General features: G+C 37.3%; 2 long non-coding RNA genes across 5 annotated transcripts; one reads left to right on the top strand and one right to left on the bottom strand.

Moving 5' to 3' along the window:
* The first annotated feature begins 1,187 nt into the window (after positions 1-1,187).
* On the top strand, positions 1,188-4,238 carry LOC113330344. 4 transcript variants are annotated; one of them, XR_003350180.1, is made up of 4 exons: positions 1,188-1,454; positions 2,632-2,692; positions 3,067-3,297; positions 3,805-4,238. It is a non-coding gene; the product is annotated as an uncharacterized LOC113330344 (long non-coding RNA). The 4 variants fall into 4 exon arrangements; XR_003350179.1 differs by adding an exon at positions 3,384-3,459 and having other exon boundaries at positions 2,632-3,297; XR_003350178.1 differs by adding an exon at positions 2,186-2,361 and having other exon boundaries at positions 2,632-3,297.
* Positions 4,239-4,965: 727 nt separating this feature from the next.
* On the bottom strand, positions 4,966-8,749 carry LOC113330641. Its single transcript, XR_003350376.1, has 3 exons — positions 6,943-8,749; positions 6,095-6,826; positions 4,966-5,407 (listed from the first exon to the last, which is right to left on the bottom strand). It is a non-coding gene; the product is annotated as an uncharacterized LOC113330641 (long non-coding RNA).
* Between the last annotated feature and the right edge of the window lie 951 nt (positions 8,750-9,700).

Here is a 9,700-nt window from a genome sequence, read left to right as displayed (position 1 = left end):
CATGTGCTTTGATATTTGCTGCTAATCACCTATTTCCTTACCTTGTGGTCTCTATGGTTAATAAAATCAAAAGTTTTATACTTGGATGGTGCCAACCAGAAAGGCATGAAAATAACTAGATGCTGGCACTTTACTATTATCTAGAGATACACAAGGCTCAACAATGTAGTAAAAGAGGCTCTTGCGACCCTTATGATATCCTCTTGCCACACACGTGAGACCCATGTGCGACTCCCACGTGAACCATGTGCATTGACCTTTGCTGCTAATCACCTGTTCACGCACCCTATGGCCTTTATAGGTAAATAAGTTGAGAATTTTCATGCTTGGATGGTGCCAATCATAAAGGTATTAACTAGCTAGATGCTGGCACTTTACTATTATCTGGAGCTACACAAAGCTCAACAATGTAGTAAAAGAGGATCTTGCGACCCTTGTGATACCCCATTGCTACACGTGTGGGACTCATGTGCGACTCCAGTGAGACCCCCATGTGAATACACATACAATTTATCTGTATAAACCAGAGTACCAAACGCTAAATTTTACCAAAGCTGTTTGTGGGAAATTTGTTTTCAAAATCAACTATAGTAAATCACTAAGTTTATCCTTTGAGACATAACATATTCAAATGTGATGAATGCCAAATAATGCATATTTCTACATATTTTTCTTGGCATTTAACTCATATTTTGTGCTTTAAAATCATATATTACCCCAAAACTATGTATTTTCATTGTTTTCAAGAATAAATATTTTTACTAATTAACTTTGTGTTTTTAGGTACTAAATAAAGCTTGGATGATTAAAGAAGCCAAAAGAGCGGAGAATTTGTGACAATGGAAGAGAGACAACAAAGACTCCTGCTAAAAGGCAGTAAAGAGTGTCGTTTGCACCTCATTCACAAATGAATAATGTCGCTTGCACGACCTTAAATTAGAAGTGGGCTTGAGATATTAGTTTTGAAGACATGGCCTAGAAGGGATCTTCCAAGATCTAAAACCCAAGATCTAAAACCCAAACCCGTTTCCATGCTGACCCGTCAGATTTGATCTAGCTTCTAAGCATCCAAAGGCATCTCCATGCGGTACATCAACGTTTGCTAATCCCGCGTCACACCCTAGTCTTCGATTCTTCTCATACTTGAGCAGAATCCAAACAACCCCTTCACGTCATTTTCATCCTCTCTCACCTCTGCAAAACCTCTCAGATCACCTCCCTCCATCACTTCCATCCCCGACCACTTCTGAGCACAGCCACCTATCAGCTAGCCATCAATCAAACTTCTAATCTATACTTATCTCCATCATAGCTTCTCTCTTATCAAAAACAGTAACCTAGAAGCTAGGATTGAGAGAGATAAGATTAGGGCTAGCTTCAACAGCTGGAGAACATCAAATCAAAGAGTTGCAGAGTTGAATTGCAGAATGGGTTCGTCGGAAAAAGCGTTTTGGGTGAGTGGGTTTTCTCTAATTATCAAATTCAAGTGATTGAGAAGAAATTTATGTATGAATAGAGACTTTTGTTGTGTAACAAAATCATTCGAATTTAGTTGGATCAATTCTAGTTTAATATAATTGCGTTTTAATCAATTTCACCTTGTTCTAATTCCATTTGCTAGTGTTGAGAAGAAGCCAGTTAACTGCATCATTGCCATAACTAGATTTAGGTTAAGCATAGTAGGTCTTCTGTTGTTTTTCAGTTACTAGTTTACAGCATGTTAGCACCTGTAACTTTCAGTTTGGTGTAATGCTGTAGCTTGTAAGTTTTCAGTCATCCCATTCATAGCTGTACCTTTGTTCTATATCCTTGTGTTTTCAGTCATTGTATGTCAATCAGTTTCATTTGCATCGGTAGCTTTGTAATCTTAGCTACAACTTCATAAGCTTCATTGTCCTGTAGTATAAGCTAGCTTACATCATAATCTGGATCTGTAGTTTTTAGCACCATTTAGTTCGCTTCAGAAATAGTTAACTTCCATAATCTGTATCAGTGATTAAGCACATGTGTCTGTAATATATCTGTACAAACATTCTGGTATCTTGCACTTTCTTTTTCCTGTTGAAGTTTGTCTATAATTGCATTCTGTATCAGCTTCATCCTGTTTGACTGTGACTGTTCTGTCACTGATCACTCAGTCAGTTAACGAAGAAGAATAAACTCTAAATCATTATCAAAACTGTAGGCTCCTCTCAGCTGTTAATCAACAATGATGCTTCCTGAATTTGTTTCACCTGTATAAGACAAAAGCAACAAATATGATTAAGACAAAAGTTAGAGGGAGGTCACTTGCATAAGGTGGAAGCATGGATAGTATTTGATAAGTTTCTTTACTGAATCAGTAGATATGGCTTTAACCAGGTTCTTATCTGGGTTGTTGATACTCAACCTATTTGCCATTTGTTCTTCTTCTCAGTTCACTTATTTATGTTGGACCAGCATGCATCCTTCGGACATAACCCCTTTGTATTTACTACTAGTTCACTAAATATCATGTCTAGGGCTCTCTAAATTAACATCCAAAAAGCTTTTATTACAGTAGTTTCTACCAAAACTCCTTAACACACATTTTCCCTTTCATTTAAGACATCTTCTGATTTCTGATTTGATCAATTAATTTGCTTTTTGTAGGCAGTGGTCTTTTGTCAAGTTGATCACTAGCTTTCAAGCAGGTTCATAGTAGAGACGATGGGTATGAATATAATCTTAAGGGCACCAAGACAACCACCAAAAGTGATTTCTGCCTTGTTTTGTTTTTTGTGAAATAAAAGAATGAACATCTCTGCCCATATTTGAAGTTCACATTGTCATTGTGTTAAAGCGTCAGTGACTAGTGATTAAGAACAATAGGAATGATAGATTTTTCTTTGAGGTGACTCAAATCAATAGCACAACTACTTGTTACTAATGGCCGCTCAACCGGTATTCATTAATTCCATTTGTCTTCTGTCCAGCTTTTCGATATCCTTCGTTCGGGTTCTTCTCTTTTTTCAAATACTCTTCTCATTACATTGTCACTGGTCTTGGATGCAAGTAAAAAAGGTCTATTTTTGATTTGAATCGCAGGAAGGTGGATGGCCCTTAGGATTACAACCATTGAAGGTGAGAGTTGGTTTGGTGAGGAATCGTGATTTTTCGGGGATAAATATTATCTTAAGGGCACCAAGACAACCACCAACACTAACTTTGAAACAGGTCCATAGGAGAGATGATGGGCATAAGTATTATCTTAGGGCACCAAGACAACCACCAAAAGTGATTTCTGCCTTGTCGATTTCTGTGCCTTGATGAGATCAGGTAACCAGGGTTTTGAGCACATTTACAGGCTTGTGGTTTTGATTTCAGTTATTCATTGGAAATTGGTACAAAATTATTGTATGTAGGTGGAGATTCTGCAGTAGGAAACATGTGTCCTAAGACAACCACCAAAAGTGAAAACTTTAGTAGCAGTAGTATCTGGTACGGCACCGTTGTTTTTTGTCCCTCAAACTTCCTCGAGTTGTTGTACACTGTGAAGTTAACCCATGCATAAGTTACGCATTTGGTAGTCTTATCTCTCTGTTTGCTAATTAGATAGAAATTTATCACATTTACGGCAAAAATTTGAATAGCTCTGATTCTTTAATTTTGTTCACACACCTTAGATGTGGTGAAATGGTTATCACCTTCATCTAAGACACGCAAAGAAAGACATGCTAACTCAGCTATATAGCTAAATCTGGTTTATATGGTTGTTGATTTGTTTGATTGTAAGTGTCATATAATCTGTGTTTGTCTAAGAACAACTCCCACTTTTTTTTCCAGGTTAGCTATCGATAGTAATTAAAGCAATGGAAAGATCAAAGAGCTGCTAATGGAGGATCAATATGTTAAGCTGAGGAAACACTACCAGAAACAGTCCGATATCTGAGCCTCTCCAGAGACCAAAAGCCCCCCAACCATCATTCTGGGAACTGCTTGAGAAATTAAAGCATCGGCAGATACTTCAAGCCTAAGCATCCCTTTGAGCAACAAGGCAGTCAAACTACAACAGTGGCTCCCGATATTTGAATTCATTGATCTGTAAATACCAATGTAGACGGCTGGTTTCATGATTATCATATTTTGAGGTTGTGTTTTAACCTCTAGAGCTCAGATTAGTGGGTAATAGAGTTATGTGCTCTGGATGTTTTTTTCTTTTTCCTTCTGATGTATGTGTACTTTGAGAAAACACAGCATAACCAGGCACCTTCAAATAACAATATGGCGTTTCATCTCAAAAGCAGACATATCTTGCTAAAGCTGAAGTGTGAGTTATTTAAATGTTGTTGCTGCAGTGTTAATCTCGTTACGCTTTCTGAACTGATTTTGACTAGGAAAAATTCCTTATCTGTGAACTAACATTTCCAGACACCAAACTGAATAGGAGACATACTAGTAATCAGATTAAGACTATTAGTTAGTAAACAACGACCTTTGTGAGGCCCTGGTGCCTTTGTGACCTGTTGCTGAAGTAGATATAACCTTTTCACATAGAAAGGGTGCAAAAAGAATTTTGCAGACAGCGTCAGTATTATTTCACAACAGACTAACAGTGTATATTTTGTGCTTTGCCCATCAGTATTAATGTGGTGCATAGTGACAGTAAATGCACTGCAAATGCACAAGAGCATAACTAGGCACATTCAGAACACGAAGAAGGCAATATAAGCATATGACTTAGTGACAGTAAGCGACATTCCAGAGAAGTACGAAGAAGGGGTGCAAAAATAAATTTTCTCATAGAAGAGTGACAAAAGAACTTTGCACAACATATTTCCCTGTTACCATACTGAATATGAGACATACTGAATATCAGATAGCGACCGAACTCGCAATCAGATTAAGACTATCTGTTACTATACTGCGACCTTTGTGAGACCCTGATGAAAGCCCATGTGGAATTTAACTGCACAAAATATGCCTGTTACGGAACCTTTATAATCATAAACGGTGCAGATATAACTTTTCACATAGAAAGGGTGCAAAAACAATTTTGCAGAATGTAAATCACATAATGAGAAATTTGGTCAGAGAATATGCAACTCTGTAAAGCTAAAAACAATTAATAAATAGCCACGGGTGATCATACCCATGAAACACCCCCATCTGATCATCTCCATAACACTAATGATCCTATCTCAACTAAGGCTTGAAGCCAAACAAAGCTAATGCTTAAACAAGAAATGAATAAGAGCCTGCTGAAGAGAAGCCACTTTAGCCCTGAAAGACGCTTCCAAAAATTCGGCTTCTCTTTTTAGCTTCCTTATCCTCTCAAGATCAGAGCAAGCGGCTTCTTAATGCACTTTCCATGATCAGAGCTGGAGACGTGCAACTATTGAAGTAATTGCGCTAACATTTTCACAGCTTCTTCGACATTCTCCAGGGCCTGAATTCAACCATTGAAAGCTGTCAGAAAGCTGGTATATAAGAAAGGACAGCAAGCATACAATGCACATAACTGTTCACAAATGAAGGGTACTTAGGTGAATTTTGTAGAGGGGCCTGTGTGAGTAGAGTTGCAGGAAGAGCAATCTTCCTACATCGGAATTGCATCCCTGAGTCAATCACAAATGTGATAACAACTCACACAACCATATATATGAAGCCTTTATGCCATACTAAGATATCTACTTACATAAGCATAAATTATAGGGTGCAAGAATAACTTTTCACATAAAGAAGGGTGAAGAAAGAATTTTGCAGACTTACGGGCTTGCAACCGGGGCAGACTTCATTCAGAATTGGCACAATTTCTTTATATCACTGACTGTTTTTAATTTAATAGTAAAAAGAGCCCTAAAACCTCAAAGGCATGCAGAATAATCTTTTTCAAATATTTCAATCTATACTTCTGGTAAGCATCCATTTAGCCTCCTAACTCTGTTTGAAACAAAACACTCACACTGATTGCCAGCATACAATTCAGAACAGAACTCTAAGAGCTTGTATTTCTATGTTACTCTTCATTGTAACTCCCCACTCAATGAACTTATTTTACAGAATCATAAGAAGCCTTATGTGAGGTGGACTAAAAATTTCCACAAGCACAGAGATCATCAATAAATAAACTAACCTTATAACTTGAGCCGACCATGTCGACAGAATATCCAAATTTATCGCTTTGAAGTGTCACAACAACTCAACCAAATGAAGAAACTAAAAACACACAGATACTTCATGGTGACTCACTCCGGATCAGCAATCACCATGACTTCAGGTCCTTATCCCGAAGAAGCATCTGTCTCATCCAGCATAAGAGCACCTGAAAGCAACACATTATAATGACACAAGAAAAGAGGTAAACCACTTCTTTGAATTAAATTACAACTGTAACTTACATAAATAAGGAATACTATCCATGCTTCTATCTTATGCAAGTGACTCTTCTCTAACTTTTGTCTTTCAGAATTTGTCAACAAAACAAACACACAACATACTCATCAAGGTTTTGCAACATTGGACTGAAGAAGCATCATTATAAATTAGATGTTCATTTTATAATATTATAAACACACACACCAAAATGAACATCTTGATCTTGTTTTATTATAATGACATGTAATGGAAGAAAAAAGCTATATTATAAAGATTTTAGCATCAAGAATATTCCCTTTGATTAACTTACAAATATTTCTGCACACACCTCAGAGTTCACTGGTGGTTCATACAGAAAAAGGTGCAAAATCTTTTCTGCAGACATGCTCCGTAAGCGTATGCTTCCTTCTGACATTTAATTACTTTGATATGGAACGGAAATGCAAATGTACTTACTGGGAGGCTGAGAAGCATGAATATGCAAATTACCCTAGATACCACAGAATAAACAAAAATTCAGTTCAAACATGCAAATACCGTGGTGAAACTAGTTTAGTACTACACAAATGAAACCATCTGCATAAACAGCTTTTACAGAAAACTTACTGGAAAGTGGAGATACATCGTATGAAAGATGTTCGATATCAAGTGGTTCTCCAGTCTCCAAACAAGCTGGTCTATGAGTCGGGAAACTCAATCTCAAAAACACTTCCAAGTTATGAGTATCCAACTAATACATATACCCTCCATCTCCACTAAAACTAAAAAGTGTGTAAACACAGTCAGGCAGTCAGCACGGGTGGTTCATAAAGATCATCCATCCCATCACCTGCAGAGAGCTTATTTCCTTTACAGCCACAGAACAACATTTAACATTGTTGCAGAAATACAAAACATAGATAAAGTACAACACCAGTTATCCTCCTACTAACATTCCAAAAGTAAAACTTAAGCTTTGATATCTGCATTGTTGGTAAGTGACTTTTCAGAACCTTGAGCGACACTTTGAACTCCACATGTAGTTGATACATGGCAACCTGTAGCTACTGCAGGCTGGATTGCAGATAGGCCCACTGTTCCTCCCCCACCAATCAGCAACACCCTGTCTGTACACTTTTCAGAACATCATTTCCATGTCTTTCACAGCCACCACCACAGTGAAACCACAGGCAAAACCCCTTCATGTTCTTCATTCAACAACACCATCACTCTTCCATGTATGTATAGCATCCCCATTAAAACACCACAGATCCCATTGACTTCTCTCTCAGAACCCTAACTTCATATTATGTGACAGTGAATTAATTACACTAGTGTCTTCAGGTTCAGCCAATTGAGAACCATCATTAGACATGGTAAAGGAAGTCCTTGATGATCCATGTTTATCTGACTTAGAGGACATTCCCAGTAAACACTCAGGAGCATAACGAACAACTTCGGCTATATCAATGACTTTCAGCACATTCAGAAACATGGAATGGCAATATAAGCATATAACTGAACAAGCTGACAAGAATAAACGGTGAAGAATATTAAAGTTCATGGTTGCATAACAACCAAGGCATATCAATAATCAAAAAGTACCATCAGTTCTTGGAACCTTGTGCGATATGCGTTCGACAAAAGGCTACAAGCCGAGATCGGCTCTTAAAAAAGTACCATGAATTCTTCGAAACTTGTGCGAACCTTGTGCGAAGCAACAACGACAAGCCGAAGAAAAGTGCGACGAGCCGGGTACTTTGTAAAATTTTTTGCTAAAATAGCACTAGTTCTTAGACGTATGCGCGACCCATGAATTACTCACCAGCTACTGTCTGAGTCGCTGACTTGAATCTGAATCAACAGTCGTCTTCTTCATTGAAAAGTTTCTAACTTCTGCAGAACTGAAGTAGAGTGAGGATGTTGAACCTTCCTGTTCTTATTATTGAATTGAATTCGATCAACAAACCATAAACATAAATTGAGTTTCAAAAATAACCAAATCCTAAAATCCTTTACATCACATCTAATACTGATGATGTTGAGTTTCAACAAACCATCCCAAAGCTGTAATTGAAAACCATTCCAACCATTCCTGTTATCCTTTAACCCCATCTGTTAACTTGAAAACCATATTCCAACCTTCCTGTTATCCTAATTACTTCCATCAACCTTCATTGTTAATTCTGATACCATAACTAAATTAACTCGATCAGAAATTTGAAGAACAAGGAATGTTTAATTCAACTAAGATTAACGAGAAGTGACAAAACCCAAAGCTGTAATTGAAACAGAACAAATTGAATTCGACCAAGGAACCATATACATAAAAATTAAGCTTCAAAAGTAAAGAAATCCTAGAACCATATCATCACATCTCATACTGATGATGTTGAGAAAACAATCCGATCAAATACTGATGATGTTGAGTTTTTTTTTGATCAAACTGATGATGTTGAGTTAGGTGCGACGTTTTTATTAGGACGTCCAAGTAATATTACGTTTTGTTAGGGATAAAGCTGACTTTATATGAGTCAGCCACCTTAAAATGCCTCGCATTTTTAGGGGCGCCAACAATAAAACAAAAAAAGTCACCCAAAACGTAAAATGTAGCCATCCCATATCTCGCATAGTTCGTAATGGCGGAATTATCCTTACACATTCGGACGATAAAGTAACATTTTTATCTCCCGAATGCATTCGGTAGAAAAAAATATTACGCAGATTCCCGATTGTAGTCAGTGCAGTATTAGAATGATTTTGCACTTGTAGTATTCGGAAGATATATCATTTGAAAAACTCTCCGAATGTGCGTTGGCTAACCTTCTATAACGGTCTTTGGAACCACCTAGAATCATGGCATGGTTGGTTTTGAACCTGTCACATTCGAAAGATATGTAGTATACATAAACTCCCGAATATACGATGGCCCAAAAATCAGAAATTTCGAAAAACCTAAAATTTTCTAGTTTTGCACTTGTAGTATTGGGACAATATATCATTTGAAAAATCTCCGAACTTGTGTTGGCAAACCTTCTATAACAACCTTTGGAACCACCTAGAGCCATGGCATGCTGGTTTTGAACCTGTCACAATCAGAAGATATGTAGTATGCATAAACTCCCGAATATATGATGGCCCAAAAATCAGAAATTTCGAAAAACCTAAAATGTTCTAATTTTGCACTTGTAGTATTCGGAAAATATATCATTTGAATAAATCTCCGAAGGTGTGTTGGCTAACCTTCTATAACGTCCTTTGGAACCACCTAGAGCCATGACATGGTTGGTTTTGAACCTTTCACATTCGAAAGATATGTAGTATACATAAACTCCCGAATATACGATGGCCCAAAAATCAGAAATTTCGAAAAACCTAAAATTTT

This window comes from Papaver somniferum, unplaced genomic scaffold (assembly GCF_003573695.1).
Source record: "Papaver somniferum cultivar HN1 unplaced genomic scaffold, ASM357369v1 unplaced-scaffold_118, whole genome shotgun sequence".
In the NCBI taxonomy this organism is placed as follows: domain Eukaryota; kingdom Viridiplantae; phylum Streptophyta; class Magnoliopsida; order Ranunculales; family Papaveraceae; genus Papaver; species Papaver somniferum.
Note: the sequence above shows the minus strand (reverse complement) of the source record. Positions and strands in the feature narration are given on the sequence as shown.